The sequence below is a fragment of the Pinus tabuliformis genome, chromosome 3_1 (assembly GCF_031772625.1).
Source record: "Pinus tabuliformis cultivar Carrire ecotype Pingquan chromosome 3_1, CPIR1, whole genome shotgun sequence".
Taxonomy (NCBI): domain Eukaryota; kingdom Viridiplantae; phylum Streptophyta; class Pinopsida; order Pinales; family Pinaceae; genus Pinus; species Pinus tabuliformis.
Genome location: NC_142301.1, coordinates 208,913,077 through 208,925,771, shown reverse-complemented (window position 1 = coordinate 208,925,771; position 12,695 = coordinate 208,913,077). Strand labels below are relative to the sequence as shown.

Below are 12,695 nucleotides of genomic sequence, written 5' to 3'. Positions count from 1 at the left end.
AATCAATAAAATAATATAAATAAGCAAAATAGAGCTAATAATATGGATTCACTATGGATTAGTGAACCCAATTCTAATGGTCGATCCCAATTCTACTAATTGTGGGAAGATCAACATAAGATTGGTGAGAACAACGGAGCACATAATTCCAACAATGTGTTATAATATGAAATGTTGTGAACATTGAAAATATAAACCTAACTCATTTTCTATGTTGTTCAAGGCAAGAACATATCCAAATAATGCTAGATATCGATAATATTGAAGTTTTCTATGAAGTTGATATTTTTAAATTTAGAACTTAGAATAATGTATTCATACTTCGACGATCGAGGTTACTAACTATTGATAGCTATGATTGCATTGCGATATTAATGTTGAGATTTTATTAGGAGTGGTCAATGTGGCATAAGAATCCCTCTTATAGTATTATCATTTAATACTAGAAGCATATGAATTTACGTTCAAAGAATTTAAACTTATATTGTGGGGATTCATGTTTATCACTTTACTTCGATCTCAAAATTATGGTGGTCTCTCATATTCTGAAGTAAATTGTATTCACATTTTTTACAACTAGCATTTGCACCAAATGTTGCAAAAGAAACACCGTAAGGTATAAATGTAAATGGCCATTGAAAATAAGAATTAATAAAGGCATCTTTTGCATCATTCATAGCAAGAGCCCACATTCCAATACTCAGAATAAGTAGTTATGCACACACCTTTGAAATGATAAAAAGAGATTCTTCAAACTCTATAATAACAAGTGATTCCCTAGAATCTAAAGTGGTTTCCAAGTTCCCCAAGTATAGTGATCAAGTTACTTTAACAGAACCACCAATAACAACCTGTCAAGAAGACATCATTCCCAACAAAAATTTGTATTTTAGAAACAAAATAGAGGAAGAAAGATATTGAACAAAATTGAGATTGTGAATAAAAAAACTTAAAAATTGCAATTGCAAGAATCATTAACGTGTCTATAGTCAGAATTTGTAGATGAGGCTTGGATCTTGAATGCTTACATCCTTTGATCAAAATGCATCATCATCATCAACAATGTGCTCCTATACAACTCCATATGCATACCCAAAAAATGATGGATCGAATGTTTCACCACCTACCATATCAGAAAATTTAAGAACCTACAAAACCAATCCCAAAATTGGAGAAAATATTTAACAATGACTCGTGAGCAAGAGACTGCATTATCTAGGAGAATCCCCTAGGTAATATCCTTCCACAAATTATATATATGTTGTGGGGCAATGCATTGCTATTATCATCATCTACTGTTCATAACTAATCAGAGGGATATACATGCCATATGTATGCAGTTTGCTCCACTTTGAGTCTTATATCTATATGTGGAGCAAACTGCATACATATGGCATGTATATCCCTTTGATTAGTTATGAACAGTAGATGATGATAATAGAAATGCATTTCCCGACATCATATCTATAGTTTAAAAGTAATGCTTAGTGCTTTGCAAGCAAAATGTTTAATCTACTTATGAGCAAAAATTTGAAATATTTGAGAATGCAGATTTCCATAGTTCATCATATTAACCTTTTAGATTTTAACATGTGGAGTTTTGAAATAAATTAAATTATGTTTAGAAATCCATAGTTTCAGACACATTGAAAATCCAAAAATTCCCTCATAATATGCCTCCAAGCATGCAAATATGACTGATCACTGAACTTTCCTATTCAAGCAGTATCATAGTTTTAAAAACCATCTAGTCTAAACTAGAAACTGGCCAAATCGGTCGGTCAAATAGGCCCAAATAACAACCTGTAGAAAAGCCCTTTAGGTTCCAGTTCAAATCCTGGTTAGATAGGTGACATTTTCAAAACCCAATTCCAGTTTTTAAAACTATGAGCGGTATCCAATCGCTCTTAAATTTTTAGGATATGACAAGTTCAAAAAATAAGAATGGAAAGTACCAACAATAATTCCAAATATTAATATATTTAGCAATGCACAATTTCAGATGAATTAGAAACCCCAAATATCCTTTGAATTTGCCTCGAAACATGCAATGATGACTAGTTAACTGAATCTTTCCATTCAAGTGCTATTCAGTTTCTCTTGAATACTTAGTATATGAGTAATTCAATAACTACAAATGGCAAGTACCAAACATCCAAAGACCAAATCTTAAACAAAAGAAAATCTAGTTTGGAACATATCTAGAAATGTGCCCCAGATTCTATCAATTAGACTTCCAAGGTATGTCAAATTAAAAGATATTGTTGTGCAAAGGCACTAGGACTCTGCCAAATTCTTTCCTCATTCAGCACTTCTGGACAAGTAGTATTGACGAGTTGAAAAGATGTTCTTTAAGGAAAGGATAGCACATGACAATTTCAATAAACATTTTAAGGCCTTCATCGATCCTGAAATTACAAAACAACTCAATATTGCAAATGCCTTTTCAGAACAGATTAAACATTAATCACGTGCAACAGATGGTGATATGAGACACAATGATATCAATTTCAAACTCAAAATTAAATCATAACTATGACAATTTCAAGACTATAACCAACAAAGACTTGAATGCTTTTATCTTTGGAAAGGGTTTATCTTTGGAGACAGCTAACTGGATGGTCAAACAGGCTGGTAGAAGCATTTTGGATGCCATAAGATTGATGGGCATCTCCTTTCATGGAATGAAAATGTCGTGCAACTTCAAAGCAATTGGGTAAATTCACAGGTTTCGGATCAGGACTAGCAGTTTAGAGTTCAAGCAAGGTTGGCATTTTCAAAAAAGATGTAGAGCCTCTTGAAATAGGATTGAAGACAGATATGTTGGCTCTCCTTGCCAATGTAGGGAGTAGTAATATTTTTCCCAAAGAACTTTTTGGGAGGGTCTAATTAAAATAGGCCCATGAGAAGCAGCCACACTATTGGCTGCAAATCCTTGTCAAATAGGTGATAGACCCCTAACAAGTTCCAAGTTCTGCTCAAGCATCTTAGAGAAACCAATAACAAGGTCTATTATAATTCTCCATGTAGGTATACCAAACGAGTTTTCATTCTTTATATGTAACCATAACTCATTAGCAACTTCTTTACATACATCCCCATAGGTTGTATTTTCATCGTTTTGTATTGTTGAGAGTTCTCCCCTCATATGCATTAAGATATAAGGAACAAAGAGATCGACAACTGTAGAAAACATGTTGGGATCCAAACAACCTCCAGATATATCATTCACAACATGAGCTCCATTTCTGACTGTCTTAGATGCAACTTTAGCATCGAAAGTATCTACTGATGGGATTTTACCTCTAGCTTCACGAATCTACACAACTGCTTCTAAAACTGGTAAAAGCCAAGAAAATTCCTCCTCTGTTGAAATGCTTAATGCTGTTGGCCTGGTTGATTGTGTTCCAATGTCAATCATATCCGCTCCTTCAGATATTATCCGTCTAACCTGATCAATTGCATTCTCTACAGATGTGTACCATCCTCCATCACTAAAACTATCTGGTGTTAAATTTAAAACACCCATGACATGAGTTTTTCTCGACCAATCCAATAACTCATTTCCAATGGGAAAAAATCTCTTCATTCCCTCTCGTCCCATAAGGTCTTCCCCTCCAAGTTTCTCCCATGCCTCAAACATGCTACCATTTCTTTCCAACAAGGCATGCCAACAGGCAAAAGTTTCGTTATCAGCTACCAATCCAAGAAGGTCTACAAGCGAAGCAAGAACAAAGGGTCACTCCCACAAATTCTGATGGGGTATTCGATGAATCCTTGAGCTTTCCATAGAATAAAATTTCCAAATCAATAGGTCGAGGCCCATACCTTATGCCCTCAGTCCGGCCTAATCCATTTTTAATTCCTTTCGGAACTGTCAACAAAGCATGTGGACCAAGTTTTGTGATTGCCCTCATTGTAGAGTTAAGGAAGCAAGGTTGATTAGTTATATATGCAAGCCTAATCCCTTTTTAATTCCTTTCAGAACTGTTAAGAAATCATGCGGACCAAGTTTTGTGATTGCCCTTATTGCAGAGTTAAGGAAGCAAGGTTGATCAGTTACATATGCAGGTGTGGTCTGGTATAAGTTTGCATTCTTTGTAATATATACACCAGCTTTCCCCATCATGCTCAAAGCTCTATTGAAATTTTCAACTCCGCTGACAACATTGCTGCCCAAAGCAATGACCACTACCTCCACCGGGGAGTGAACTTCAATGCAAGATTCAAAGGCTGATGAGTATGCAAAGGAATCCCAAGAACAAGAAACTCACCCCAAAGCTGCAAAAGATAGACCCAGAGACAACTGTTTCAATGAAGGATTCATGAAAATGGTTTATTTTCCCATTTGCATTAGCTTAGACGAACTGCCTAACGCGCAGGTGAACTTCAATGCTAATGTCTAGCGCATACATACATATAAAAAGAGTGTGTGTGCGCCCCTACCGCAAGAGGCTCTAGCATAGAGAATGAATTTGATATAAGCCTGCATGTGGAAGAGGCTCTATTACTTAGATTCTAATTTTCAAATTTATCTTGATATTACTGTTTGGTGATTAATGAAACTTGGAAGTGTTCCTATCTTATACAGAATATACAAATGCCCAACAAATAAAATCACATGGAAGGGAAATTAACGAAAGAAATGAATTTATTATGAGGGAGAATACTTACCAGCATTCTGGGAACCCCACGGAAAAAACACCCAAGTTTCCATAGCTTTAGATGCCAAACCCATTGCATCCACTGTGCCCCCAATATCCATAATTTAATCTATCAATCTGAATCTCTATAATAAAAATCTTTCCTTTCTCCAAAACTTATTTGTTTTTTGTTCCTTTTTTTGGCAACTTTACTTGTTGAAATAACTTGCAAGATATAAGGATAGAGGTTGCCAAAAATTAATATTAATATGTATTTGAAAATATATTAACAACTTAAATAAAATATAAAATTTTAATATAAGAAAAATAGTCTATAAATGAAATGTTTTAATTCCCATATTAGATAAAATATTTTAATATCCATATTAAATAAAATATTTAATGTCAACTATACATATATGTATATATTATATAAATCTCTTGAAAAATGAATTTTTTACCATTAAAATAGTTTTAAACATTTGAATTAATCTCAGAAAAATATTCAATTTTGATCAAGTAAAATATCCCATTGTAAAATCTTAAGTAGTATCTTAAGTAATATTAATGTGTATTTGAAAATATATTAATCACTTAAATAAAATATAAAATTTTAATGTAAGCCATATAGTCTATAAGAGATTAAAGATTATAAATTTTGAAAAATAGGTGTGGAAGACTTGTACTCTTAAATATGGGGTTGTTTGATAATGTTAAGAAAGTTACAATAAGGGAAGGCTTTGTAATACCTAGTATGAGAGAAATGTGTCATTTCATCCATGCTCAATGTGAAATTGGCACGTGTTCATTTTAAAATAAAAATAAAATAACTATAAATAAAAAAAAATGTTGGTTAGAGTATACATACTTGATTAGTTTTAGTTAAAATCCAATAGAAATGGATATACATATTTGGTTAAATGAATATACACATTTGGTTACACTCATTTTAAAATAAAAATAAAATAACTATAAATAAAAAACAATGTTGGTTAGAGTATACATACTTGATTAGTTTTAGTTAAAATGCAATAGAAATGGATATACATATTTTGATGTCTATCTTAAGTAACATAGTTTATATCAAATATATATATATATATATATACACCCAAAGAAAGAAGGAATTAAAAGTAAAATAATTTAAAGATTTTCTTCAAAGAGAGAAATGTGTAATTCATTTAAGTATATATATATATATATATATATATATATATATATATATATATATATATATATATATATAATTGAAATGAAATGCAACATTTAAAATATATTATTGATAACAAAAAAAATTCAATTTTGATCAAAATAAAATATCCCACATTAAAATTCTCCAAACCAACAATTCTTCTCTATCTATTTATTTAATAAGTTGAAGAAATTTAATACTCCAAAAATGTATACATAATCCTTATAGTATGCTTCAAAATCCAAAACCTTATGTACTTAGATAACAAAAAAAAAAACAAACAAACAAACAAGTTGCCTTTTTAAGCAATCTAAGTTTAGTTATCCAAAAAATGGATAAAATTCAAATTGTCATTATCAGAATCTTTATTAATCATCACTCCCAAACTATTAAAATTATCCAAACCAACAATTCTTCTCTATCTATTTATTTAATAAGTTGAAGAAATTTATTTAAAATAGTTGGATATTTAACAGAAAATATAAATGATTATAACTAATTTACATTATTTTATTTTATTTAAAAAATTAAAAAACAAAAAACAAAAACAACACGAAAACCTATGTATACATCTCTTGGACGAATCAATCTTTTAAAATTCTCCAAACCCATAATTCTTATGAGTCTTGTATATAATTTAAAACATAATAAACTGAATATTAATTTAAATAAATACTAATGATCATTATCATTATATTTCTCCAAATCCATAATTTTTATGAATTATGTATATAATTTAAAACATAATAAACTAAATATTAATTTAAATAAATACTAATCATCATTATCATTATATTATTATTATCATTAAAAACATGGAACTGATCCCAATAACCTGTTGGTCCTTATATATAAAAAATAATGATGGGAGTTGATTTAGGCGTGCGAGAAGGCGTAGAATGAACATTAAAAAATTATTGAATTGTGAGGAACTTGCATCGTCACGCATTAAAATAGTTAACAAAATTAAAAGAGTGACAAACTTATTCTAAAAATCAAAATAAATTCCAACGAAGACATTGATTAATTCCCAAAGTTTAGGATGCTAAACACCTTCTACATATCAGAACTTTATTTATATACTCTTGCCTCCACGGGTCATAACCATTACATTGAAACATCTACTACCTTTTGGCTTCGCTGAGATCGTTACAATCGGCTGGCTCCGCAATCGGCTCCATAGAGGGCGTACAGTGAATTTCGTGATTGACCGTGAAAAACAAGCTCACACTCCCTGGCTGGATTTCAAAGAAACGGGCATTTTATATAGCATTTAACCATTTGCAAAACTTCTGAAAGCAGAAATATTTATGACAAAAACGTCGAACGAGACCTTTCAAAAAACCAAACCACAAGTCTGTTCAAAAAACAAACCTACCGAAGCAATCACAAGTCTGTTCAGAAAACCAACCGAAGCGATTCGATCCGCCGTGTGAATCTTTTGGGGCTGCCGAAGAAGAGAGTAAGAATGCTTCCTTCCGCAGGGAAAGAGGGAAAGAGCCAATTTTCCAATTCAGGGGATCTAGCATCACTGATGTGATTTACATTGTATATGTCTTTTTTTATTTTTAATTACTTTCTTTACTTTCTTTTTTTAAAGTTGATGTCAAATTATATTATGTCATGTGGACATGAAATATTATATTTTATTTGCAACCCATACTGAGTGAATTATTTGTAATATCAAGAACAAATCTACTTATCATACTAAGATTGAGATTATTGATGTTTTATAAAAAATTTAATTAATTAAAAATAACTCAACATGCATATTCATTTTTCATTTTCGTTTTATATTATACCAAATATTACTTTATAAAATTTTTAATTTTATTTTTAATTTTAAATTTGATAATAAATGTTTATTAGCTTTTATCAACCCATATGTTAAACTATTCCAAAATAAATAAACCTAATTAACTGAAATACTACAAAAAGTTTAGGGTTTAAAAAATTTGCATTCCTTGAAATAGAATTTTGTGAAGTAAAAGGAACTACTTGCACTTAGTTACTTCTTGATGACTTAAAAAAGAATACAACTGTTTGTTTAAATATTAATCCTCATAATAGGGTCACATGGCAATAAAAACCATACTTATAAAGAATGACAGACATCTTGATGACTTAAAAACGAATACAATTGTTTGTTTAAATAATTAATCCTCATAATAGGGCCACATGGCAATAAAAACCATACTTATAAAGAATGACAGACATCTTGATGACTTAAAAAAGAATACAATTGTTTGTTTAAATAATTAATCCTCATAATAGGGCCACATGGCAATAAAAACCATACTTATAAAGAATGACACGCATCGGCTGCCAAATAATTCGCCAAAGTGAGCCTTCCTAAAACTTTTTTTCAAGGCATCGGCTGCCAAATAATCCGCCAAAATGAGCCTTCCTAAAACTTTTTTTTAAGTAATTAAATTTTTTCAAGTAATTAAATAAGAATACAACTGTTTGTTTAAATAATTAATCCTCATAATAGGGCCACATGGCAATAAAAACCATACTTATAAAGAATGACAGGCATGGGCTCCAAATAATCCGTCAAAATGAGCCTTCCTAAAACTTTGTTTCAAGGCATCGACTGCCAAATAATCTGCCAAAATGAACCTTCCTAAAAAAAATTTCAAGTAATTAAATATTGTCCAATGATCTAAAATAAATATCCAACAACAAATATATTTTCTATAAATAAAACAAAATACTGGAAAACAACCATCACAAAGCAAAAAAGAATTTACAGAGTACGTTGCCGGGTTGATGCCGAAAAATATTCTATTTCAATTTATTATGAAATACCCTATTGGTGAAGCCATTAAAAATACCTTTTGCAATACCCTAAACTAAAGTTGACCTTGCAAGGCCACACAAATAAAACACTGTTTATATTAGTGATAAAATTATATTTTTATCAGATAAAACTGGTAAGAAAAATATATATAAGTCGAATTTCAATTTTAGTGCAGATCACCCGCGCTAAATTTGTGAGAACTTGTCATGGAATTTATAATAAAAAAGTCAGTCCAGCCCAATAGAAGTTAAAAAAACACAAAATTCTGTTCATCCACAACTGCTTTTTCTTCAAACCAAATAACGCAACCCCACTAAGCGGTCTGACAGAAAATAATAGGGGTGCGGATTTGTCTACGTTGAAGTGGTTTCTCTTAAACTGTCAAAACTTTCTCGACTTCTTCATTCATGGTTTCTTTGCGCGGTTTAGATTTCTTAACATTCGCATTGTATTAAGAATTAACATCGAATTCTTCATTCATGGTTTCTTTGCGCGGTTTAGATTTCTTAACATTCGCATTGTATTAAGAATTAACATTAGCATCATTAGACAAGAGCTCTGAAATCTACGGTCCTCGAAGTCAAGTCGTCAATTACTGAACCAGAGAGATGGATCTCCTATCCGTACTGCGTGACTACACAATCAAAGAGACGTGGAGAGCATCAAGATTGTGGGAGACGACATCCATCTCGGGGAAGATTATAAATTCCCCTCCAACATCGAGACAGCCTACAGATCCAAACAAGGTAGTCTCTACACTCTTGAATGCCTTGCTTTAAGCCAACTCTGGAATGTAATATCCTAAAATCAATAATTAATGTTAGCACCTTCATGAAAAATTAATATATCCCTCTAAACTAGTGCATTATTTTAACGGTAACAATCTGCAATTGCGCTCATCACAGTTTTAATAATAACTATTCGAAACTAAAAACTTGTGCATCATAGATAGTTATTACAAACGACACTACCTGCATAACTTTCGCCTGCTATGTAAAACTTCCGGAATTTATACTGTGGAAACCTGTTGAACCAGTTTACCAGGAAAGCATACGATTCTTCGGCTGGAATAGAACAAAAACCCAGTTAAAAAGTTTAGATTTTGCGGCATCGCTTAACATGCAACACGCCCGAGCGCATAAGTTCCACCAGCCAGAGTAACTATCCAGAGCAGTTGCAACGGATACTCTTGACCGGTTGTAACCGATTAGCTATCCAAAGTGAAACGCACGGGCAACTAAACACGTTTGTCTCACCAGCGACCGTCATGCAGTTCAAATCGATGGATCATCTTAACTCAATTGTCTAACAAAATATCTAATGGTACAAATAATGGTACAAATTATGACACAGAGGCATTTAGGATAGTTGATTTCAGAGGGAACACTTTACTGGGTAATTATTTTGCCTGTAATGTATTATGGAATTTCATTTATTACTTCCGAAAGTAAATTTTGTAATTTATAAGTAGGAGTTCATCTTATCACTTTAAATTTAGTTGAACTTTTTGTCTAAAATTTAGTTGACCGTTTTGTCTAAAATTTGTAATAGATATTAAAATTTTATGGATTGAGATTAAATACATAAAAAAATAATGAAAATAATAATAATAATAACTTCCATAAAATATTAAGTTTATATAAATTATATTTTTAATATTTTTGAAAATTTTATTTTAAAAATTATTAAGGAATGTTTTTTTAAATTGTTTTCAAAATATTTTGATCTAGATAGGAATTGGCTCATGAAGCATTTTTTACCAGCAAAATCCAATTTGGAAAAATGAGATCTGAAACTTTCTAGGAACCTCGCACAAACTTTATCTTTCATGATTCCCATCCATGCAAATCTACATTAGTAATTCCCTATAACATGGTACTCCATTATTCAACATCCCAATCCTCACGTGAACCATGACAAAGTTAATGCATCATGGGAGGCTAGAATTCTACCTAATTATTAAAAGGAAATTTTAGATTTAAAATAAGTTAACTAACATTTTTTTTTAACTTAAGTCGTTTTTTTTCATTTACTAATAATTAGTTATATATAAACTAGATCTTTGTTAAGAAAAAAGTGAATCCATTTGACATTTGAAAATAATCAAAGATATAAGATGTTTTATATTATTAATGCTTCTTTGTATTCAAGGCATAAACAATTATCGATCTATCTTGTGCTTTTGTTAAGAATGTTAAGTGAGTTATAATCCAGGTTAGGATTTTCTTTCGGTTACCTCGATTTTTATGCAGAAAAAGTTTGGAAATTGAAGTTTCATGAAGCTTGAATTTATATTAGATGTAGTAGAGATTGATCGAAAAATGTTTTCGTAATAACATTAATAAATATTGATTAATAGTAGATTTATGTATCTCTAGAAACTACAGTGAAATTTAATGGAAATTTATGTGTTGTTTTTAATTATAATGGTTTGATGACTGTACATGACAATCTATGTAGCCAACTTGATGTTGTAGCTTTCAAATGTTTTGTAGGTAACCACAAATTCAAAGTTGTAGAGCTCATAGGAAAACTAAATAATAGTATAATTTCTTTGTTACAAGTCTAGATGGTACTAAACTTCAATAAAAATGATGCAGTTAGTACAAGGAAATATCTATATATGGATTCTACTATAATTTTTTGGGACAATGGTAATTTAGCTTCTCTCTTAGTCTTTCAATAGAACTTTAAAAGATCAACATATGCAATCGTATATAACATGTTATACCTTCCTGCATTTAACATCAAGGATACCTTCGAAATTTATTGTACAAATTATCCTTGATGGATTTCACAATGATTTACCAATCAAAGGTGTTATCTTAATTTGGTTAAATTTGAAACCATAAATACCAACCATATGATCCATAATCTCCTTCTTCAAATGAGAAAGGTGTTTGTTAAATTCTATATAATGGTTGACCCACAATAATATAAGGCCTTGTTATTTACGTGCTTCTAAAACATATTATCTCCTAATGTAATACACCCCTAATCCCCACTAAGGGAAAATTCCCGCTTTAAGCCAACTATGATACCACAAATTTTCTTCTTTTTCGTTTTCCTGGGCTCATAATGCTTTGATACCACTATAAAAAACTCTAAGCTCACCCTTCGGAATGTGTTACTGAAAATTCATTCCTAAATTTTTCCTTTAATTAGGCTCATAAGACTTTGATACCATAACTAACAAACTAACCAAGGCTCTAACATCCATGAAAATACCATTAGCTACTATGTAGTACAGCGTTATACCGTTACTAGGCCCAATTCTACCATGATGTTACCATTGGTACATTAACTCGCTTTCATTGATGCATGCCTAATGTATACCATAAGATATGTGGGATGTAATATGAGTAGAAAAACATAATAAATGTGGAGATACTCATAAAATCATAAAAAATATGTGTAAACTCATAATTAATAAAACATAAGCATATAAATTAGAATAAGAACACTTAACTTTTGAAAAGTCATCAATTAGTTGCATACCCTAGACATCCCACCTAGCTATAGACCATGTTGCTATAACACTATCATTAGTGGGTCAACCTAAGGTAGGGATATGAATCCATCCATGGAAAAAGTTTCCTAAATATAGCTATGATATATAGTTATCACAAAACAAGGGATAGGCCAAGGTACCAAACTCTAGTGGCGCTCCAACCTATAGCATACCATCCCCTATCAAGCTTCACAATCCATGGTATTTCACCCCTTTCTCTTCATCTACAATCCCTCAAGTTGTACCACTACCATTCTAGGTCTCTAGAGTAATTGTTAAAATTAATATAGAGAAAATTAAATTTATTGAAATAAAAATTAAAGAAACCAAAATAAACTTAAACACATTTTTTTATCCTAGAAAACCCCAATCAAGGTAAAAACTAGCAATGAAAATTCTATTAGTCCCTTGGCTGAAACCTAACCATACAGGCCAAATGAGTGTTCACAATTCACCTCCCTTAGCGCATTGCAATTATTTTTCCAAATCCTTTTAAAAGAATTCATTACATGCATTCCATGAGCATAAAACCACGAGAAACCAAAA

The 12,695-nt window shown here is 31.2% G+C and overlaps 1 pseudogene; it reads right to left on the bottom strand.

Annotated features, from left to right (window-relative positions):
* Positions 1 to 2,776: 2,776 nt before the first annotated feature.
* LOC149186526 (folate synthesis bifunctional protein, mitochondrial pseudogene) lies at positions 2,777 to 4,765 on the bottom strand (annotated as a pseudogene).
* Between the last annotated feature and the right edge of the window lie 7,930 nt (positions 4,766 to 12,695).